Genomic DNA, 24,227 nt, shown 5'->3' on the forward strand with positions numbered 1-24,227 from the left:
AGGTTTCTGAGTAGGGGAGTGACATCTATCAATCAATCGAGGGTGGTCCGGTGGGTAGAGCGTGGCCCCGGGAGTCTGAAGGACCTGGGTTCTGATCCCGGCTCCGCCACCGGTCTGCTGGGTGACCCTGGGCAAGTCACTTCACTTCTCTGGGCTGACTCAGTTAGCTCATCTTTAAAATGGCGATTTAGACGGCGAGCCCCGTGCGGGACATGGATCATCTCCAACCCGGCAACCTTGCATCCACCCCAGCGCTTAGTATGGTGCCTGGCACACAGTAAGTGCTTAACAAATACCATAAGCAAACGACAACAAAAAAACACTCCTGCCTTTCAGAATGGCCAGCTGAAAAATCACTTAACCGCAAATCATTTCAGTGAGCTGTCTATCCCCAGCATAAATCAATTCGACGCTGACGATTCCCTGAATGCGGAGTGTTTCATAACCTTACAATAGAATACTTTCTGCGTCGCCCTTGCCCTTGGCTTTCCTTCCTCTGTTCACCCTTCCCTCGGCCCCACGGCCCTTACACGTCCGTACCCGTAATTCATTTATGTACATTAATGTCCGCCCCATCGTCTAGACTGTCAGCTCGCTGCAGGCAGGCAACGCTTCTGCCAACTCTGTTCTATTCTACCCTCCCAAGAGCTTCGTTCAGTGCTCCGCGCGCAGCGAGTGCTCCAGAAATTCGACCGACTCGTCGACTGCGGTGTCCTGCCACGAGCTCCAGCACCACTTTTTTAAAAGATACAGGCTGAAGCCTAACATTCTGCAATAGAAATTCATCCGCTCTACAAATTTCGCCCTCCAGTTTGGCCTCTGGCGCGTCTTAAAATAGGGCGCAAGGGGCCATCTGGTGGAAATTAGAATGACTTCCAACGATACAATGTAAATCTACAAAAATGTCCTTATTAGTAGTTGTTCTTCAGCTTGAAGACGTCGCTGCCAGCTGAGAGGCCGCATTCATCACGGGTCTGGGGTGTCTGATTCCTGGCAAATCAAGCACAGCACTTTTTCTGGCCCCTTCGCACACTCGGGAAAACGTTATTCAAGCACTCCGTACGGTCCTCTCGACCGTAAGCTGGTTGCGGGCAGGGAACGTATCTACCACCTCTGCTGTACTGTACTCTCCCAAGCGCTTAAAAGAGTGTTTTGCCCAGAGAGCACTCAATAAATACCACGGATTGGTTGTAAAGTGCTCTGCACACAGTAGGCACTCCATTTTTTAAATGGTGTCCGTTCAGCGCTTACTATGTGCCAGGCGCTGGGCTCGATAGAAGCCCATCAGGCTGGACACGGTCCCTGTCCCACAACAGGGCCCGCAGTCCAAGTTGGATTTATTCTCCACTTTACCAGTGAGGTAAGCGAGGCCCAGAGAAGTGAAGTGACTCGCCCAAGGTCCCACCGCGGACAGGGGGTGGAGCCGGGATCGGAACTCAGCTCCTCTGACTCCCGGGCCCTTTCTACGAGGCCACGCTCCCTTCTCTAATCATTACCGCCCATTTCCTGCTTGCTCCAAGACGATTGGATTCGTTCCTTCATTCAATCACATTTACTGAGCGCTGACCGTGTGCACAGCACTGTACTAAGCGCTAGGGAAAGTAGTGCAACAAGAAAGAGTGACATTCCCTGCCCACAGCGAGCTTTCAGTCTGGATAAGGAGGGGAAGTGCGCGTCAGGCACTTTAGAAGTCATTCAATCGGATTTAAGCGCTTACCCTGTGCAGAGCACTGTACTAAGCGCTTGGGACAATATGACAATAAAAAGGCATTCCCTGCCCACGACGAGCTAATTTAATTTAAGGCACTTAAGTCTTCTTTGGAAATAGACTTGCACTGACTCCCACTCTCTCTCACCAGGTTGGGCCGTGTAGAGTGGCGCACGGGGCAAAACGGCAGGAGGGGAGAACGGCAGTCTGCCATCCCAGAACGGAATCGCTCGGATCCCACCGGGCGCCCACCCGTTCGGGAAACCGTGAGCGACGTAGGACCGGTCGAGACGTTCAGTGAGGGGAAGCGGCGTGGCCCGGTGGCTAGAACCCGGGCCCGGGAGCCAGGAGGACCTGGGTTCTCCTCCCGCCTCCGCCACTTGTCGGCTGTGGGACCTTGAGGGGGTCACTTCACTTCTCCGCGTCTCAGTTCCCTCATCCGCAACACGGGGATGAAGACGACGAGCGGGACGGGGACTGGGTCCGACCTGACTAGGCCGGACCTACCCGAGCGCTCAGAACGGTGCCTGGCCCAAAGTAAGTGCTTCACAAAAATGCCGTTTTAAAAATCAGTCAACGAAGCAGGAGAGGAAGGGACCAAAAAAAAAAAAGCTCACACCAGTGGATGAGTCAGTCGACGGGGCAACCGCTGAGGACATCTGGCTTTATTTTTAAAAAGAAACAGACATCCCGAAAAAGGAGGCTCAGTTCGGGGTACGCTGGAGGTTCCCGAGGAGCGGCGAAACGTGGACTGAACGTTTTTGTAGAAAAACCGATCCGGGCAGCGGAGGGAAGTACGGAGAGATGGGAGGCGGGGAGATCGGCGAGGAGGCCGACGCGGTAATCGAGGCGGGATGTAATACTAATGATGGCGTTCGTTAAGTGCTTACTGTGTGTCAAGCACTGGTCTAAGCGCTGAGTTGGATAGGAGCTAAACGGATGGGGCCTAAGGAGTGCTTAGGAGAGAACTCTGCATACAGTAAAGGCTCAGATATCACCGACTGGCCGATCGTCGTGGGCAGGGAACATGAGAAGCAGCGTGGCTTAGTGGCAAGAGCCCGGGCTCGGGAGTCACAGGTCGCGGGTTCTAATCCCGGCCCCGCCACTTGTCAGCTGTGTGACTCCGGGCGAGTCATTTCACTTCTCTGGGCCTCAGTTGCCTCGGCTGTAAAATGAGGATTAAGAGTGTGAGCCCCACGTGGGACGACCTGATCACCTTGTAGTAATAATAATAATAATGATGACGGTATTTAACCGTTTACTACGTGCTGAGCACCGTTCTAAGCGCTGGGGGAGATATAAGGTAATCGGTTATCTTCCCCAGTGCTTAGAACAGAGCTCGGCACATAGTAAGCACTTAACAAATGCCATCATTATTATTATTATTATTATTATGTCTTCCACCTCTAATACTGTACTCTCCCAAGCACTTAGGGCAGAGCTCTGGACAACATAGGTGCTCAAACAATAGGACTTGTCCATATACTCCATTTCAGTTATTCCCACACAGTAAGCGCTCAATAAATACCACTGATTGACGACTTGGCCCTATAGTCCTTATCACAGTTATTCCCACACAGGAAGTGCTCAATAAATACCACTGATTGATGACTTGTCCCTATACTCCCTTTCAGTTATTCCCACACAGTAAGCGTTCAATAAATACCACTGATTGGCAACCTGGCCATATAGTCCCCACCACAGTCATTCCCAGACAGTAAACTCTCTATCAATACCACTGACTGACGACCTGTCCTTACACTCCCATTCACGGTTATTCCCGCACAGTAAGCGCTCAGTAAATTCCACTGATTGGAAACCTGTCCCTATAATCCCTATCACGGCTATTCCCACACAGTAAGTGCTCAATAAATACCACTGATTGGCAACTTGTCCAAACACTCACTTTCAGTTAATCCCACACGGTAAGCGCTCAACAAATACCACTGGTTAACGACTTGTCCCTATATTCGCTATCACAATTACCACACAGTCAGCGCTCAATAAATACCACTGATTGATGACTTGTCCCTATCACGGTTAATCCCACAAAGTAAGTGCTCAATAAATACCACCGACTGATGACTTGTCCCTATACCCCTTTTCACGGTTATTCCCACACAGTAAGCGCTCAATAAATACCACCGATCGGCGACTTGTCCCTATACCCCCTTTCACGGTAATTCCCACACAGTAAGCACTCAATAAATACCACCGATTGATGACCTGTCCATATACTCCCTATCACGGTTATTCCCACACAGTCAGCGCTCAATAAATACCACTGATTTGCGACTTGACCAAATACTCCCTTTCAGTTAAACCCACACGGTAAACTCTCAATAAATACCACCGATCGAGGACCTGTCGCTATGCTCCTTATCACGGTTATTCCCACACAGTAAGCGCTCAATAAATACCACCGAATGATGACTTGTCCCTATACTCCATATCACGGTTATTCCCCCACAGTAAGCGCTCAATAAATACCACTGATTGGCGGCTTGTCCCTATGCTCCCTATCACAGTTATTCCCACACAGTAAGCGCTTAATAAATACGACTGACTGACGACCTGTTCCTATACTTCCTATCACGGTTATTCCCACACAGTAAGCGCTCAATAAATAGCCCGGATTGGCAGCTGGTCCACAGAGTCCCCACCGGGACTCCCTCTACTCCCACTTTGTACCACCAGAGGGCGCCTCTTCCCCACTCTTTCTCTAACGGACTGACAAGGCAAGAAGCTTCTAACCTGACTCCCTCCAATCTTCCCCATCCATCCACCCTATTCACGGAGCGCTCACCGTGCGCGAAACACTCTACCCCGCGCTCGTTACGAGTGGGCGGGGCCGGGGAGAAACTCACTAGCGACTGCGCCCCTCGGGAAGTCCGGAGGCACCGTTCCGCGGCATCGGAAGTATCCCCGAAAGCTTTTTAGGTCGACCTGTCGAGTCGAGGAGGGCCGCCCGGGTACGAAGACCGGATGTCAGGTGGCGCGACCTCCCCACCCCCGTCCGCCACTTTCCCGGCTAATCCTCCGAGTGGTGCTCTGTGGGGTCCCGGTTCCATTGTGGAGAAATAATAATGATAATAACTGTGGCGTCTGTAAAGCGCTTACTATGCGCCGGGCGCTGTGCTAAGTGCTGGGGAGAGACAAGTTCATCGAGCTGGACGCAGTCCCCGTCCCAAGTAGGGCTCTCCTTCTTAATCCCCGCAGAGAAGCGAAGTGACTCGCCCGAGCTCCCACAGCCGACGAACGGCAGAGCCGGGGCGAGCGGCACGGGGGTAGCGGACGGAGCCCGGGCCTGGGAGTCGGAAGGGCCCGGGTTCTAATTCCGGCTCTGCCGCTTGTCTGTTGCGTGGGCCTCAAGTTACCTCATCTGCAAAATGGGGATTAAGAACGTGAGCCCCACGGGGGACGGGCACCGTGTCCACCTACCCCAGTGCTTGGCAGATAGAAAGCGCTTAACAGATAACAGAATTATTATTGTCATCATCTACCCCAAGGCTTAGAAGAGGGCTTGACGGCGTCGTAGGCACTTAGCCGTATTAGAATTATTACTACTGATAATCCCCATTTTACAGAGGAGGGAACCTCAGTTCCCTCAGAGAACCGAAGCGACCTTCCCCAAGGTCACGCAGCCAGGATGAGAGCCCGGGTCCTTCCGACTTCCAGGCCCGGGCCCCGGCCACTAGGCCCCGCGTGTTTTGCCCTTTTTATGATCTTTTCTGTCATCCCGGGGCATCTGCTCTTTCTGGGGCCTGCCGCTCTTTGCCGTTGGGCTCTAAAAGTACCGTCCCACCCCTTGCCGTGTGCGCGGGAGGGAAGCTATTGTTTCCCGGCAGGTCTCGGCTCCCGGTTCGGTCGGAGCTTTCAAGTATTTCGTCTCCTCCCTCCTGCGGGCTCCGTTTCAGTTCACCCAACGCCCCGTATCTTTCGCGCCTCTCGGAAACAGAGGCGGCGTGGCCCGGTGGATGGAGGCCGGGGAGTCAGGTGACCCGGGTTCTAATCCCGACTCCACCACTCGACCGCTGGGTGACCTCGGGCAGGCCGCTTCACTTTCCGGGGCCTCGGTTACCTCAGTCCCTCTGGACCGTGAGGTCGTGCCGAGCAGGGAACGCGCCTGCTTACTGCTGCGCTGTGTTCTCCCAAGCGCTCAGTACGGCGCTCCGCAGGCAGTAAGCGCTCAGTATATTCGACCGACTGAAGCGGTCGCTTAAGGTAGCTGTGCCTCGGTTACCTCATCTGTAAAACGGGGATTAAGAATGTGAGCCCCACGTGGGGTATGGACTGTGTCCAACTTGATTAGCTTGTATCTTCCCCAGAGTTTACAACAGTGCCTGGCACATAGTAAGTGCTTAAATATCATAAAATAAAAAATAATAACTTGTCCCTTCGGTATCGGAAGATAACAGAAGCACCAGGACACCTGGTTGAGAACCTCTTCGACTCTCCCATCCTTCCCAATGGTTTCTTTCATTCATTCAATCGTTTTTATTGAGCGCTTACTATATGCAGAGCATTATACTAAGCGCTTGGAATGGACAGTTCGGCGACAGATAGAGACAATCCCTGCCCGACGCCGTGCTCAAAGACTAAATGGTTTCTTGAGAGGAGCTCTTGAGTCTTCTCTTAAAATTGAGAAGCCACGTGTTGTGGTGGCCGGAGCACGGGCCTGGGGGTCAGATGACCCTGCTTCCGCCACTGGTCTGCTGGGTGACCTTGGACAAGTCACTTCGGTTCTCTGTGCCTCCGTTACCTCACCTGTACAATGGGGGTTAGGACTGTGAGCCCCACGTGGGACAGGGACCGCGTCCGACCCGATTAGCTGGTTTCTATCCCAGCATGTAGTACAGCGCCAGGCACATAAGAAGCGTTTCAATACCGTTAAAAACACAAACGTAACCCCCCCCACACCCCCCGCTTACGCTTCTGATCCGATCCCCTGGCAGCTTATCACAATCCTTGCTGCCCTTCCTCCTTCCCTCCCTGACTGCCATCTTCAAATGCTCAACCTCCAACGTCTCCTTCCCTGCTACTTTCAAACAGGCCCGAGAATTCCCGACAGAAAAAGCCGTTCCTCGATGTCACGGCCCCTTCCAGTTATCCTCCCACCTCCCTCCTGCTTTTACTTTCCCCAACTGCTTGAGCGAGTCTTCGCAGTCGATCGATCGGTCGTATTTACCGCGTGCAGAGCACTGTATTAAGCTCTCGGGAGGGTACGACAGAGACGGGTTCTGGGCGACGCAGAAGGGAGACGGAGTAGGGCTTAATCGGGGAAGGGGAGATGCGATTTCAATAAGGTTTCGAAGGTGGAGAGAGTGATCGGCTGTCGGATAAGAAGGGGGAGGGGGCTCCAGGCCAGAGACGGGACACGGGAGAGAGGTCGGTGGCGAGATGGACGAGATGGAGGTCGTGAGGAGGATGGCGGTAGAGGAGCCAAGTGTGCGGGCTGCGCTGTAGTAGACAGGAGCGAGGGGAGGTAGGAGGGGGCACGAGTGCTTTAAAACCAATAGTAAAGGAGCTCTCGTTTGACGCGGCGGGGGCGGGCGTCCACCGGAGGCTCCTGAGGAGTGGGGAGACTTGGATTGAACGTCCACGGAGAAAAATGATCCGAGAGGCAGAGTAAGGTATGGACTGGGGCGGGGAGAGACCGGAGACAGGGAGATGGGCAAGGAGGCTGATCCAGTAATCCAGGCAGGATAGGATAAATCCTTGGATTAACGTGGTAGCGTTTGTTCGGAGAGGAAAGGGTGGACTTTACTGTGTGCCGAGCACCGTACTAAGCACCCGGGGGAGGACGCCAGAACAATAAACGGACACATACCCTGCCCACGACGAGTTTACAATCCAGCGGATGCCTCCCGTGATTGCCATCCACCTCCACATCAAGCAGAGACTCCTTTTCGTCGACTTTTAGGCAGTCGCTTGACTCCTACTTCACCCTGATTTCCTACTACATCCCAACCCTCACACTTCGGTCCTCTGATGCCAACCTAGTCACTCTGTCTCGGTCTTAACCGCCTCACCACCAACCCTCCGCTCACGTCCTCCCCCTTCAAATCTGTCAGATCGCCTCTCTCCCCACCTTCAGAGCTGTACCCCAAAATCACCCCTCCTCCAAGAGGCCTTCCCCGACTAAGCCCTCATTCCTCCTAGGTGCCCTTTCTACGTTGTGACTCTGTACCCCGTAAGCCCTCGATACTCACCCCACCTTCAGTCACTCGGTACTTACGCAAACATCCTTTTACTCTCCCGTTTCCCCACCGGTAGAGCGTCCGCCTCCTCCATTAAATTGTGAGCTCCTCAAGGCGGGGAACATATCGGTTCACGCACCGTTCTCTCCTAAGCCCCCAGAACAAGTGTTCTGCACACAGTAAGAGCCTCATAAATACCGCCGATTGACTCATCTACCCTATAAAGATCTAGTACCACAACTAAGCTCTTCGGGCGAGTACAACACAGTCTATTCTCACGTAACCCACTACTTGTGTCCCTGAAGGCCTTCTCTTTGGGGAACAAGTCACATTATAGTACATACGCTTTCACTAAGGTCACATGCGTGTCAACCGTCAGCTCTCTTACACATCTATTTGCACTAAACTGTGGATTCCCTTTGATCCTGACACACACGTGCTGTGGAAAAACACTGATTCTTTATTATTAGTAGTAGGCCCATCAAAGGGCAGGACTGTCTCTGTTACCGATTCGTAGATTCCGAGCGCTTAGTACAGTGCTCTGCACATAGTAAGCGCTCAATAAATACTATTGAATGAATGAATAATAATAACAACAATTGTCGTCTTTGTTAAGTGCGCACCATGGCACTGTTCTAAGCACTGGGGAGGATACAATCAAATAGGCTGGGACACGGTCCCCGTCCCACAGGGGGCTCACAGTCTTTATTTTACAGGCGAGGCGACCGAGGCACAGAGAAGTGACGTGACTTGCCCGAGCTCACGCCATTAAACAAGTGGCGGAGCCACGATTGGAAGGCAGGTCCTCTGACTCCCAGATCCGTGCTCTTTCCACTAGGCTACCCTGCTTTAATGGCGTTTTATCCAAATCGCAAAAGGAGGACGTGTTTTAGAGGAGAACTGACTGAAGAATGAAGGGACCCAGTATCCTCTCTTAATAATCTGACAGGAGATCACCCAAAAATACCCTAACTTTTTCCTCTCTACCCCTAGCTTCCAGTAACCCAAAAGACGCATTTCGTCTGTAAACTGATCCACACCCATCTTGAATTTTCCGAGGTTTTCCACCTGCGCAGCCTCCTGTGTGGAGTTACCGCCGGCTATGTGACGGTATCTCTCCTGACTTCTTCTGACCGCCCCCGAACCTTCAAGTGGTCCTGGCTTGCCCTCTGCTATGAACTACGGCACCCAGGTGCCCCGGGTGAAACGGCTTTAGCTGCGGAAGTGGTGCAGCGTGGCTCGGTGGAGAGAGCCCGGGCTTGGGAGTCAGGGGTCGTGAGTTCTAATCCCAGCTCCGCCACTTCTCAGCTGGGTGACTCTGGGCAAGCCGCTTCACTTCTCTGTGCCTCAGTTCCCTCATGTGTAAAATGGGGATTAAGACTGTGAGCCTCATGTGGGACAACCCGATGACCCTGTATCTCCCCCAGCGCTTAGAACAGTGCTCTGCACATAGTAAGCGCTTAACAAATACCAACATTGTTATTATTATTATTAACCCAGCACTTCAAACAGTCTTTGGCACATAGTAAGCACTTAAACAACATAATTATTATTATGACTATTAAGTCCAAGTTTCAAAGGCAGAAAACATCAAATTCTACTATATATCTACATATACATATACCCACGTATATATACATATACGTAAGCATATGTATATACACTTTAATACACAGGGCCAGTCACTTCTCTGGGCCTCAACTTACCTCCTCTAGACCATAAGCTCACCTTCTAGACTGTAAACGCGTCCTCTAAACGTAAGCTCGTTGAGGGCAGGAAATGTGTGCTCCCAAGTGCCGACGGTAAGCACTCAGTAAATAGGACTGAATGAACGAACCTGTAAAATGCGGATGCGGATCGGGATCCCGATGCGGAATAGGGACTGTGTCCAATCTGAAAGGTGTGTGTCTATCGCAGAGTTTAGTACAGGGAAGCAGCGGGGGGCCTAGTGGAAAGAGCACGGGCCTGCGAGTCAGAGGGTGAGGGTTCTAATCCCGGCTCCGCCAAATGTCCGCTGCGGGACCTTGGGCAAGTCCCTTCATTTCTCTGGGCCTTGGTTCCCTCATCTGGAAAACGGGGATGAAGACTGTAAACCCCAAGCGGGACGGGGACTGAGTTCGACCTGATTGGCTTGTACTTACCCCAACGCATAGGACAGGGCTTGGCATATTGTTGTTATTATTATTATTATGGAACTTGTTAAGTGCTTACCATGTGCCAAGCGCCGTTGCACGCACTGGGGTAGAGTCAAGTTAGGTTGAACGCAGGCATTCATTCGTTCATTCAATAGTATTTATTGAGCGCTTACTATGTGCAGAGCACTGTACAATTTGGCAACAGAGACAATCCCTGCCCATTTACGGGGCTTACAGTCTAATCGGGGGAGACAGACAGACAAAAACAATAGCAATAAACAGAATCAAGGGGATGTACATCTCATTAACAAAATAAATAGGATAATAAAAACATATACAAATGAGCAGATGAGCACAGTGCTGAGGGGAGGGGGAAGGAGGGGGGAGGAGCAGAGGGAATGGGGGGGACCCGTCCCACATAGGGTTCACACTCTTAATACAGTAAGCGCTTAGTACCACGATTATTTTTACTATCTAGTAATATACTAGATATATATATATTATTATTATTATTATTATTATGGTGCTCGGCACCTAGTAAGCCAATACCCTAAAAAAACCACCCTACAATACCCTCGCCCTCAGGGACTCCAAGCAGAGGAAGAAGTGGGACAGACTCACCAAAGTGATGATAATGTGTCAAGAGTCCCCATTAAGAACTAATGACTTGATAGGCTTCCAGCCCCGTGACTCCAGAGGGCCGCTTTAATTACTGGCTAATGGCGGCTCAGAACTTGCGGATCCTCCCCGCCACCCCCCAGCTAGGGCCTACTGAGTCACCTCCTACTAGCAACCAAAACCTCCTCACTCTTGGCTTCAAAGCTGTCCATCCCCTTGTCCCCTCCTACCTCACCTCCCTTCTCTCCTTCTGCATCCCAGCCCGGCACGCTCCGCTCCTCTGCCGCTAACCTCCTCACCGGGCCTCGCTCTCGCCCGTCCCGCCGTCGACCGCTGGCCCACGTCCTCCCGCTGTCCCGGAATGCCCTCCCTCCTCACCTCCGCCAAACTAGCTCTCTTCCCCCCTTCCAAGCCCTCCTGAGAGCTCACCTCCTCCAGGAGGCCTGCCCAGACTGAGCCCCCCTTTCCCTCTGCCCCTCCTCCCCTCCCCATCGCCCTAACTCCTTCCCTCTACTCTACCCGCCTCCCCACCCCACAGCACATGTGCATATATGTACATATCTCTTATTCTATTCCATTAATGATGTGTATATATTTATATCTCTATATTGATCCCTATTTGTTTTGTTTTTTTCCCCTCTTCTAGACTGTGAGCCCGTTGTTGGGCAGGGATTGTCTCCACCTGTTGCCGAACTGTACTTTCCAAGCGCTTAGTACAGCGCTCTGCACACGGTAAGCGCTCACTGAATACGACTGAATGAATGAATACTTGCCGCAGGCCACCGGGTCTACGGATCAGTCATTCGATCCTAATCATTGAGCGCTTACTTGTGCAGAGCACGAAATACCATATTCCCCGCCCACGACGAGCTTACAGTCTAGAGGGGGACTTCCAGACTTCCTTTCCTTTATGCCTGAGCCTCCCGCCCCCGCTCCAGTTTCATGCCTCACTCTGCTGCAGGGATCATCTATCAAGTGAAACGTTCAGTTCATACTAATAAAAATGATGCTATTTGTTAAGCGCTTACTACGTGCCAAGCACCGTTTCTAAGCGCTGGGGTAGATACGAGGCCACCAGCTTGTCCCACGTGGGGCTCACAGTCTTAATCCCCGTTTTTACAGGTGCGGTAACTGAGGCCCAGAGAAGCGGAGTGGCTTGCCCGAGGTCACACAGCAGATGAGCGGCGCGGTGGGGATTTGAACCCACGACTTCTGACTCCCAAACCCGGGTTTTCAGCGTAGCTCAGTGGAATGAGCCGGGCTTGGGAGTGGGTTCTAATCCCGGCTCCGCCACTCGTCAGCCGTGCGGCTTGGGGCAAGTCACTTCACTTCTCTGGGCCTCGGTTACCTCATCTGTGAAAATGGGGATGAAGACTGTGAGCCCCACGTGGGACAACCTGATTACCTTGTATCCTCCCCAGCGCTTAGAACGGTGCATGGCACAGAGTAAGCACTTAACAAATATCAATATTATCATTATTATTAAGCTGGTTATGAGCGGGGAATATTTCTGCTGATTCTGTTTGACTGTACTCTCTCTCCCAAGCACTTTGTAGAGTGCTGGGAACTTAGTAAATGCTTAATACATACCACTGATTGATTGATTGACTGACTGAAAAGCCGCTCAAGGCTCCCAGAATCCCGAGGGAAGGGGGGGTTGGACAGGACCCGGGGCCTAGTAATTGAGCAAAACCAGGGCCAGAGTTAGGAGTGCTACGGATCCTGCAGGCAAAAGCGGGGTCAGCGAGTTACGGCGCTGAGCGTGGAGATCAACGACCGGGATAAAGGATGTTGTGTTTGGACCTCTGTTCCGGAGAAGCGGCGTGGTTTTGGGGCCGGAGTCCGGGCCTGGGAGTCAGCAGCGTTCAAGGGCTCTGATCCCGGCTCCACCGCTTCGTGTGACCTCGGCCAAGTCACTTCACTGGGCCTCAGTTACCTCAGCTGGAAAATGGGGATGAAGACTGTCCCACCTGATCAGTCCGTCTCTACCCCAGGGTTTAGAACGGTGCCCATACACAGTAAGCGCTTAACGCGTACCGTAATTATCATTACATATTCAATTGACATATGCCGACCCTCGGCTAGACACTGCCCAAATAATCTTTCCTGAAGCTTACCGAAAGCCTCAAAAGCAAGGACGAAACAGTTTTGGGTGTGGGAAAGAGAGTGAATTTTGGAGTTTTCAACCATGACCAAATAGAGTTTAAATAATCTCTTGCGCAAGAGACTCATCTGCAAGTCCGGGCACGTAAGGCGATCCTTCTCGATGTACCGTCTTTTGTTTCTAATGTGGTGCCTACAAAATGGAAAATACACCCAAGTCTGCCAGAACACGGGTTTTCATTATGCGTTTTGGCTAGCATCTTATTAGAGGACATTTATCTGACAGTACAAGCGTCCTGACATATTGGGAAGAGATAATAGGGATAAATAAAATAAAGCCATCAGACACTGTAAGCACACAGTTCTTTTTATGGTAACTGTTAAGCGCTTATTAGGTGCCAGACGCTGTACTAAGTGCTGGGATGGATAATAATAATTGTGGTACTTGTTACGCGCTTTACTCTGTGTCAGGTGCCGTACAAGCCCTGGGTAGATACAACCTAATGAGGATGGACACAGTCCACATCCCACGAAGGGCACGCCGTCTTACTCCCCATTTTACAACTGAAGGAACTGAGGCCAGAGAGGTGACGCGACTCACCCAAGGTCACACAGCAGGCGGGGGCCAGGATTAGATTCAGGTCCTCTGACTCTCAGGCCCGGGCTCTATCCACCAGGGCCACGAGATACAAGATAATCGGGTTGGGCTCGGTCCGTGTCCCACATGGGCTTCACGGTCTTAATCCCCATTTTACAGGTGAGGTACCTGAAGCCCAATGGAAGGGAAGTGACTTGAACAAGGTCACACATCAGTCAAGTGGCAGGGTAAGGCTTAGAACCCAGGTCCCCTGACTCCCAGGCCCGGGCTCTGCCCACTACGTCATGCTGGGCCCAAAAGAGAACTCTGACGTTTTCAGAACTGGGTGTACCCATATGACGGAAGTATGCTTAAAGTCTAATTATGGATTATTCAGAACCTACGAAAGATTTAGCTCCCCACCTGGGAGATCCACCCCGACACCCCACCGCAAGTTACCACCTTGTGGCGCGGCTCAGCGGGAAGAGCCCGGGCTTGGGAGTCAGAGGCCATGGGTTCGAATCCCTGCTCTGCCACTTGTCAGCTGGGTGACTGTGAGCAAGTCACTTCACTTCTCTGTGCCTCAGTTCCCTCATCTGTCAAATGGGGATTCAAACTGTGAGCCCCAGGTGGGACAACCTGATCACCCCGTATCTACCCCAGCACTTAGAACAGTGTTCTGCACATAGTAAGCGTTTAACAAATACCAACATTATTATTATTATTATTATTATTACCTGAAGGGTGAGAACCCCATCGGCCAAAATTGCGTAAATTTAAAAGGACCTGACACAGGGCCGTCGAGCCAGGGGTGATTCTTCTGAGAATGACGAATGAGTCACCCGGCGCTCAGTACGGTGCCTGGCACTTTAGTGAGCGCTTAACAAACCCCATCATTATTATTCTAGACTGTGAACCCGGTGTGGGCAGGGACTGTCTCTATTGCTGAATTTCCAAGTGGTTGGGACGGTGTTCTGCGCACAGTAAACACGACAATGAATGGATGAACTGCACAGGGCTTCGATCACTCGTCTGATACCCCCAGGAATCTGCGAGGCGCAAAAAAATACCTTTTAGTATAGGCTGTGCAAAAGTCCACAGTTGGTGTGGGCATAAATCTCTTCCTCCGGTCTTAAACGCTGTCTGGCAAGAAACTGAAGTCCACAGTCACCAAGAAATGCCGCTGGTTCCATGAGCAGTACGTGGGAGGCTGGGTGGCCTAGTGGAAAGAGCAAAGGACCGGGCGTCAGGACACCTGAACTCCACCAGTACTCCATGAGCGCCCACTTCACTCGCTCGTATTTACTGAGCGCTTACTGTGCGCAGAGCACTTACTAGGCCCCTGGGAGACGACGACGGAAAGACACAACCGACGCTTTCCCTGCCCACGGCGAACATACAGTCTAGAGGCCCGTTATGGACCTGGGAGAGTCACTTAACCTTTCTTCCTGGGCCTCGGTTCCCTCGCCTGTGAAATGGGGATAAGATCGACCGGACGCCCCTCGTGGGGCAGGGACCGGATCCGACCTCATAAGCTCCGGATGAAGGCAGGGGATGCGTCTGCTGACGCTATCGTATTGTACTTCCCCGAGCACTTAGAACAATGCTCTGCACACTGTAAGCGCTCAATAAATACCACTGACTGATCGATCACCTTGTATCTACCCCAGCACTTAGCCCATAGTAAGGGCCTGACAGATGCCATAATGATAATAGTAATGATGACGATCCAAAGGCAAACAGAAGGTCGGAGCCTCACGGTTGGGACTACAGTTTGGAGAGAGGTTTATAGACACTGGGCACGGGGGAACGTTTTGGGCTGGATGGAACTTCTCAGGAGGGCTAGGCTCCACCTGAAAACGGCCACGGGTCACTTATTTCCAAGGTTGGAAGAGAAGTTTTCGCACTCCAGATCAGTGAGTGTGAAAAAGAACAAGACCTGGATTGAAATAACCCCCGAGAAGGACGCTGGTTTGAGGAGTTCTAGGGGGTAAAAGGGGATCCAACGGAGCAGCTGGTAGATGCGGAAAAATGGCTCAAGAGTGAAGCTAAAAATAGGCCCGCTGCTCCTCCGCTAAAGCTAATAGCCCGAAAAATAAAAATCGGTGAGCTAAAATACATGCCATCTAGTGAGGATTCTGACGAGAAGCAGCGAGGCCTAAGTGGCTGGAGTCCAGGCCTGAGAGTCAGAAGGACCTGAATTCTAATCCCTGCTCCACCCCCTTTTCTGCTGGGTGACCTCGGGCACGTCACTTCATTTCTCCGGGCCTCCGTTTCCTCGCCTGTAAAACGGGACTAAGGCTGAGCACCACGTGGGACAGGGACTGTATCCACCCCGATCTGCTGGTATCCACTCCAGTGCCCGGCATAGAGCAAGTGGTATTTAATGCCACAATTACGATCACTATTACTGATGAAATTGGCATCTCTGAGAATTGGGGGAGGAAGGAAACCTATGAGATACAGTGCTGCCGGGGGGGTAAAATCTACAGGAAGGTTTCAGGACGGAGACGTGGCACAGAAACCGCAGGACAAATAACTAGTACTAACAAAAACCTTAACGGGTGAGAGGAGGATGCGGAAAGAACTTCTAGGATAGAGATCACAAATGCTGACAAAAACGAGCCTGCTCTATAGAACACCTACCGGGACGAGAAATGGGATCGGGAAATTTACTTGAAATTTGGGAAGCTAACAGTGGCAGACTTCCACTATCCTCAAACAGATGAGTTAAGTAACAATAAGGAAGAGAAAGCGAGGTAAGGCTTTTTGGATAGAATACCTATTTTCGGGAATGAGTAGTGCTAAAAATCACACTCTGGGATAGAATGTATATGAGAGCGCCCCAGTGCTCATAATAATTGATCGTAATTCAATGAAACTTAGCATTCTCACGGGGGAGAGGGGGAAAATAAAACCAACGCACGGGTGGTGAACTTTTAAAAAAAGGAGTTCTGAAAAAATGCAGACCTGGAAGAAGCCAGAAGAGGTACCGAAAGAAAAGGACTTGGAAAAAAAGCAAGTTTTAGAGATCTAAGTGAAGTGGGTGCCCCAGAACAAACAAAAATTTGGACTGGCTAACTGGCAGAGAGGCCTATGAGGAAAAATAGTATCCTTTCAAAAATGGAAAGCTAACTTGAGTAAGATGAGAAAAACTCATGGAGAATGGCAGGACAGAAACAAACAGGAATTTAGGTGGGGCAAAAAGGAGACTGAAGAGAACACTGCAAAAACACTGCAAAAAATGAATAATAAAAGTTTCTTCCCATATATCAAGAACAAGAAGCCCCCTAGGGAAGGTGAGACCCTTGACGATCTGGAAAGAAAAGTGCCACTAGGAATAGAAGAGAGAGGGAACTGGAAGGCTCAATTCTTTATTTCGGTCTTTTTTTGAGGAAATTTAGAGAGCTTCCTACAGGCCACGCCATCTTGATGGAACTACGGTGCCCATAGAGGATGTTTTAGATTAAACTGATGTGAACGAACCACTGTCATCAGGTGATAATTCCCAAGAGACGAGGCTCTAAGCCCGGTATGGGCAGGGACTGTCTCTCTCTGTTGCTGAATTGGACTTTCGAAGCACTGCGGACAGTGCTCTGCACACAGTATGCGCTCAATAAATACGATTAAGTGAACGAGGAGTTCTGAAAGATCTTAAAGGGGACCCTGTGGAACTCCTGAAGAGTGGGGGTGATCAACTTTTACTAGCGGCTACCACCAGAAGACCAGTAGCTTGGCAAGGTAGTGCCCTTTCTACTAAAATAAAAGTTTTTACCAGTAATAACGATGATGATAGTACTTGTTAAGCGCTTACTATGTGCCAAGCACTGTTCTAAAAGCACTGGAGTAGATGTTAATCAGGTTGGACGGAGTCCCTGTCCCACATGGGGCTCAAACGTTTATCTCCATTTTACAGATGAGGTAACTGAGACACAGAGAAGCAGCGCGGCTCAGTGGAAAGAGCATGGGCTTGGGAATCAGAGGTTGTGGGTTCTGATCCCGCTCCATCACTCATCAGTGGCGTGACTCTGGGCAAGTCACTTAATTTCTCTGTGCCCCAGTTACCTAATCTGCAAAATGGAGATTAAGACTGTGAGCCCCACATGGGACAACCTGATTAACTTGTATCTCCCCAGTGCATGGCACATAATAAGCACTTAATAAATACTGTTATTATTATTATTGTCTTGCCCAAGATCACACAGTAGACACTTGGCAGGGCCAGGATTAGAACCCAGGTCCTTCTGAATCCCAAGCCTTTGCTCTATCCACTAAGCCACGCTGCTGTTTAAGTGACGTTGGGGAATTACAGAACAGACAGCCTCCCCTCTACCTAATAAATAAATTGATAATTCAGTTGTGATTCAGTGAGCCCTTGGAAAAACAAAGCGCGGCCGGGGAGAGGGGGATATGGAATCTATAGAGCAAAATTCTAATCTCCCTTATCTTGTGCTGAAGTTCTTGGAAGGGGCCAATAAGCCTGTGACTGAGATGGGGGAAGTAGCGGGGAGAATCTATTTAGATTTTTAAAAGGCCGCTGACAAGAATCCAGGCCAAAAGCTTGTTGAAAATCCAGAATGTTCTGTTACGGATGATGATGATAATAATAATAATAATAAAAACACTGGCTAGGAAGATAGGAAGCAGAGGATAGAGATAAGCATCCACTTTTCAGGACGAAGAAGTACAAATACTGATTCCCCACAGGCTCACGAGTGTGCACTGAAAACGCCAAGTCTGCTGATGAGACTAAGCATTTCCAGGTTTTGTGAAAAGCCAAGCAGATGGAAATAAATAAAAGTCAACTCAACCCAACGATATTCATTCATTCAATCCTATTTATTGAGCACTTACTGTGTGCAGAGGTCTGTACTAGGCGCTTGGGAGAGTACACTATAACAGACACATTCCCTGCCGAAAGTGAGCTTACAGTCTCGAGGGGGAGACACACATTAATGGCGATAAGTTACAGATATGCACTTCAGTGCTACGGTCCTGGGGCTGGGGCGGCGGGGAAGGAAGGTGTGCAGAACACTAAACTAAGCACTTCGGAAAGTACAATACAAGAGATTTGGTAGACACGATCCTGGCCCACAAGGCGTTGAACAGTCTTCAGGGGAAGACCTGACATTCAAATAAATTACATGTAGGGGAAATAGTAGCGTATAAGGATACAGACAAAAGAGCTGTGGGGCTGAGGTGAGTATCAGAGGTGCTTAAGGAGTACACAGTCAAGTGTGTAACAATAATAATAAAATAATAATAATTGTGATATTTGTTAAGCACTTACCGTGCACCAGACATTGTACTAAGTGCTGGGGTGGATATAAGCAAATCGGGTTGGACCCGGTCCCTGTTCCACATGGGGCTCACAGTCTCAATCCCCATTTTACAGATGAGGCAACTGAGGCCCAGAGAAGTGAAACGACACAGCCAAGGTCACCCAGCAGACAGAGTGGAGGAGACGGGATTAGAACCCAGGGCGGATAGGGGAAATGAGCGAAGGCAAACGAGGAGATGTCATTTTAGGAGGCATCTGAAGGTGGGGAGAGTGGGGGTCTGTCAGGCATTAAGTTGGGAGGGTGTTCCGGAGCAGGAGGAGGATGTGGGTGAGGGGTGGGCGGCGAGACGGACGAGATCGAGGTACGGAGAGCAGGTTGACATTAGAGGATTGGATTGAAGTAGGACATCGGCGAGGTGAGGTAGGTGGATTGGAGCTGACTGAGAGTCTTAAATCCTCCTGTGGAGGTGGATGGCGAACCATTGGAGGTTTTTGAGGAGTGGGGAGATGTGGGCTGACTTTAGGTTTGGTTTTTAATGATGCAGGAATCAGAGCGAAGTAAGGGCTGGACTAGGGAAGAGATAGGAGGCAGGTAGGTCAGCGAGGAGGCTGATAAAGCAGTCAAGGTGGGATCGGACAAGTGCTTGGATCAGCATGGCAGCAGTTTGGATGGAGGGGGCAGGACGGATTTTAACAATGCCGTGCAGATAGAACCATCGGGATTCGATGACACGCTGAATAAGTGGGTTCATTCATCATTCACTCACATCTATTGAGCGCTTACTGTGTGCAGAGCACTGTAGTAAGCAGTTGGAAGAGTAGAGTATAACGATAAATAGACCCATTCCCTGCCCGCCACGGGCTTACTGAGAAAGACGAGTCAGGGACGATGCCATTACCAGCTCGTGAGGCAAGAAGGACGGTGATGGGAAAATAGGAAAAACAGGGAAGACCGGGTTGGATGAGAAGATGAGGAGGCCTGTTTTGGACATGTTAATTTTGGGGCGTCAGCGGGACACCCGGGAAGAGATGTCCTGAAGGCAGGACGACAAGAGTCTGCAGGGAAGGAGAGAGGTTGGGACTGGAGATGCAGATTTGGAAGTCACCTGCGGAGAGGTGCGTGGCTTAGTGGAAAGAGCCCGACCTTGGGCAAGTCACTTCACTTCTCTGTGCCTCAGTTCCCTCATCTGTAAAATGGGGATGAAGACCGTGCGACCTAGTGGGACAACCTGATTACCTTGTATCTACCCGAGCGCCTAGAACAGTGAGCGCTTAAACACCAACGTTTTTATTATTAGAGGTGGTAGTGGAAGTCATGGGAGGGATCGAGTACCCTGAGGGAGTGGGTGAGGACGGAGAATGGAAGGGGATCCCTTCAATTAGGAGGTGGGAGCCAGAGTAGGAGCCTGAGAATTAGCCAAAGAGATAGAGAGACAAACTGCAGGGAGAGCTCATGTTGCCGATTTGCACATTCCAAGCGCTTAGTACAGTGCTCTGCACATAGTAAGCGCTCAATAAATACTATTGAATGAATGAATGTTCAAAAATCAAACAATACCTTATGTTGGGCACTATTTTAAGCACTTGGGAGCTTACGATACAGTTGGTAAACATAATCCCTGCCCTCGAGAAGCTTACAGATACAACCTTATTAAATGATGAGCAAAAACGTCACAGGAGCTTCAGTGTGAGCCCCTGCAAAATAATGCGCCTTGTGAAAAATACGTAATGATGCTGGACTCTTGCCAGCATCAGGATCTGGGTTCTAAACCTGGCCCCGCCCCCTGTCTGCTGTGTGACCTTGGGCAAGTCACCTCACTTCTCTGGGCCTCCGTTCCCTCATCTGTAAAACGGGGATAAGAGGGTGAGCCCCATGTGGGACGGGGACTGGGTCCAACCTGATCAACTTGTGTCGTTTCCAGTGCTTAGAACATTCATTCATTCATTTAAACGCCTTTACTGAGCGCTTACTGTGTGCAGAGCACTGGACTAAGTGCTTGGAAAGTTCAATTCGGCAACAGAACGGTGCCTGGCACATGGTAAGTGCTTAACAAGTACGATAATTATTATTATTATCATTAATTCAGAAGAGAGGCCTTGGAGTCACTCAACCCTGAACTTTTAAAATCCAAAGTAGAGCAGAAGACAATAAGCTCATTTACATGCCGGGAGGTTCGGTGTATGTCTCCCGCTAGATCGTCAGCTTCCTGTAAGCGGTTACCCTTTCTAGCCTAGTATTTCACGGGAACTCATCCGAGCGCTCAGTACAGTGCTCTGCAAAGAGTAGGTGTTCAGTAAATATTACTGATTGAGCGGGCATTTTCAGGAAAGGGACCAAAAAAAAAAAAAAAAAGAAGGATCAGCTTGGTCACCATATAAAACCACAGAACATCGGCCCCTAGCAGATGTAGGCAATTCTGACGGCCATGTCTTAAATACAATAAATTCAAAATTCCTCCAGACCGTAAGCTTGATATGGGTCGGAAATGTGACTGCTAACGCTGCTTTACTGTACTCTCCTGAGCGTTTAGTATGGTGCTCTGCACATAGTGGATGCTCAGTAAATGCCACTGCTCAATAGACTTGGGGAAGGTATCCAACAGGGAAACCACGACAACCAGGGAAATGCAAAAGTTCCCACCTGGGCACAGAACTTTTCGGTGTGGAAAAGTAGGGACTGGGAGGGGAAGTTCACTAAATCCTGACAGGGCGGGTGAGGGCAAACATGGAATTGTTTTACTGCAAATTCCACACATCCAAGCTGAGGGGCACCCACTGAAGCTGAAAGGTAGGGGAAGTCAAAACAAACACCTTCACAACTTGGCTACGGGGAAGGAGCCCGGGCTGGGAATCAGAGGACCTGGATTCTAATTCTGTCCCTCAGTTCCCTCATCTCTAAAATGGGACTCGAGACTGTGAATCCCAAGTGGGACTTGGGGGTCAGGGATTGTGTCCATCCCAATTTGCTTATATCCATCCCAGTGCTCAGTACAGTGCCTGGTTCATAGTAAGTGCTTAACAAATGCCATCATCATCATCATTATTACTATTATTTCCCCATCATTATAGGAGGACCTAAACCTTGAACGGATATCTGGATTTCTCTACCCTAGAAGATAATTCCGGAAACTTGGTTCTGGCTTAGTATTCAAGTTTATCTACCCACAATATCAGCGATGCTGGGGGGAAAAAAGCAGGAAACATCTCGATTTACCTGGCAGGTTCAGTTTGAGATTGAAAAGAGGGCCAAAAAAAACAAAACCCCCAAACAGATACTGAGATGCATAAGGATTATTTTAGGGTACTGAATCGCAAGCTGCACTGACCAACCCACAGCCGCCGAATCGTGTCAGGTCTTTCTTCTCTACACCTCTGGGATCCTCCCGCTCCTTTCCATCCAAATTACCACCCGACTGACTACTGCGTCAGCCCCCTCACAGAACCTCCCTGCCTGCAAGTCTGTCCAGTCCATACTTCGTTCTGATACGCAGACCACGTCTCTAAAACCTGGTTCTGCACACACCTCCCCACTCCTCAAAAACTTACAAGAGTTGCCCATCCCAAGTCCCTACTCCAGGCCACACTTCTCTCCACTGCCCGGATCATTTTTCTACCAAAAAAGTTCCGTCTACGTCACCCCGCTCCTCAAAAACCTCTAGTGGTTGCCCATCCGCCTCCGCCTCATACACCTCTCGCCATGGGCATTAAAAAGCATTCATTCATTTAATGGCCTTCCTACCTTACCTCACCTCCCTGATTTCCTACAACCCAGGTCGCCCGTCTTGAGAGGCCAACCTACTCGCGGCACCTCAAACTCACCTGACTCACCGCTGACACTTCCCCCGTGTCCTCCCTCTGGCCTGGAACTCCCACTCCCTTCATATCTGCCAGACCACCACTTCCCCCACCTTCAAGGCCTTATTATAATCACATCTCCTCCATGAGGCCTTCCCCAACTAAGCCCTCATTTCCCCTTCTCCCTCTCTCTTCTGCAACACCAAGGCACTTGGATCCATATCCTTTAAGCGCTTGATGTATTTTTTTTCCCCGGTATTTGGGGTAGAGACAAGATAATCAGGTTGGACACGGTCCCTGGCCCACACAGGGCTCACAGTCTTAATCCCTATTTTACAGATGAGGTCACTGAGGCCCAGAGAAGTTAGGTGACTTGTCCAAGGTCACATAGCATGCAAGAGGCTGACCTTGTGGGCAGAGAATACATCTACCTCCTGCTACACTGTACTCTCCCCAGCACTTAGTACAGTATTCTGCACACAGTGAGTGCTCAATATACACCACTAATGGACTGATCCATCAGCTTTTAGGCCCTCACTCGAACTCCTCGCTCCTCTCCCACTAACATCCACATTTCACGTTTCACTCCTTTAATACCAAGCTACTCAATAGGACTTGGCCTGGTCTCTCGATAATAACAATGGTATTTGTTACGCCCCTAGTATGTGCCAAGCACTGTTCTAAGCACGGGGGTAGATACAGGGAAAATCGGGTTGTCCCACGTGGGGCTCAGCCTTAATCCCCATTTTACAGATGGGCACAGAGAAGTGAAGTGACTTGCCCGAAGTCACACAGCTGACAAGTGGAGGAGCCGGGAATGGAACCCACGACCTCTGACTGCCAAGCCGGGGCTCTTTCCACTAAGCCATGCTCCCTCCCACCTGAAACTCCCTTGCCCTTTACGTCTGGCTGATCTACCCACCTTCAAAGCCTGTAAAAAAATAAAATAAAATCGCATCTCCTCCTCCAGGAAGCTTTCCCTGACTAACCTCATCTCCTCACCCACCCATTTTCTCCAGTCACCTCATCCTCCCCACCTCCAACATAACACTTCAACTTGGTCGCTCTCCCCAGCCTGCATAATATCTGAGAATCTGCTCTCCTAGTAGATCCTGAAAGGGAGGAATTGCACCAACTAAATTGTATGAATCATCATATTTACTTAGCACTTACCAGGTGCAGAGCACTGAGCTAAGCGCTTGGGAGAGTACAAAGTACAATCCACCAGACACAACCCTTGCCCACAACCGGCTTACAGTCCAGAGGGGGAAGCAGACATTAATATAAATGAAGTACAGCTATGGACATGTGCTGTGGGGCTGAGGGAGGGGTGAAAGGTTGCAAAAATCAGGGCGACACGGAGAGAGCGGGAGAAAAGGAGAGGAGGGCTTCGTCAGGGAAGGCCTCTTGGAGGAGGTGGGCCTTCAATAAGGCTTTGGGGGTGGGGAAAGTAACTGTGCTCGCCCAAACACTTAGGACAGTGCTCTGCACAGAGTACGCATAGAATAAATTCAACTGGTTGATTGAGAGCTAAGGTTCTGGTTACATACCTGTTATTAAGTCTCCCTGGAGCTGTTACATGACAAACTATAGCCAATAACCCCACATTCCAGACATATGCCACATTCTTACATACACTACCGCTTTTCTGGAAGAGTTAGCTTTTTCAGGCCCTGTTTCCCTTCCTTTCCAAAAGGAAGTTGGAGAATGTGGACTTAGAGAGCTAAATTTGGCTTTTCCTGTCTTCTACTTTCCTTCCCCCCTCCCCTCAGTATGTAAGAACAGGTAGGAGTTGGGAGCGGAGTCATGA

At 50.3% G+C, this 24,227-nt stretch overlaps 1 protein-coding gene across 4 annotated transcripts in view; it reads right to left on the reverse strand.

The window, feature by feature from the left end:
* Positions 1 to 24,227, reverse strand: part of GABPB1 (GA binding protein transcription factor subunit beta 1) — a 70,753-nt gene that overhangs the window by 39,660 nt on the left and 6,866 nt on the right. For all 4 annotated transcript variants that reach the window (XM_029064982.2, XM_029064978.2, XM_029064981.2 and 1 more), the window contains exon 2: positions 14,412 to 14,560. The gene's annotated coding sequence lies outside the window, so the exon portion shown is untranslated. The remainder of the gene's footprint in view (positions 1 to 14,411; positions 14,561 to 24,227) is intronic.

Source organism: Ornithorhynchus anatinus, chromosome 5 (assembly GCF_004115215.2).
Source record: "Ornithorhynchus anatinus isolate Pmale09 chromosome 5, mOrnAna1.pri.v4, whole genome shotgun sequence".
NCBI lineage: Eukaryota > Metazoa > Chordata > Mammalia > Monotremata > Ornithorhynchidae > Ornithorhynchus > Ornithorhynchus anatinus.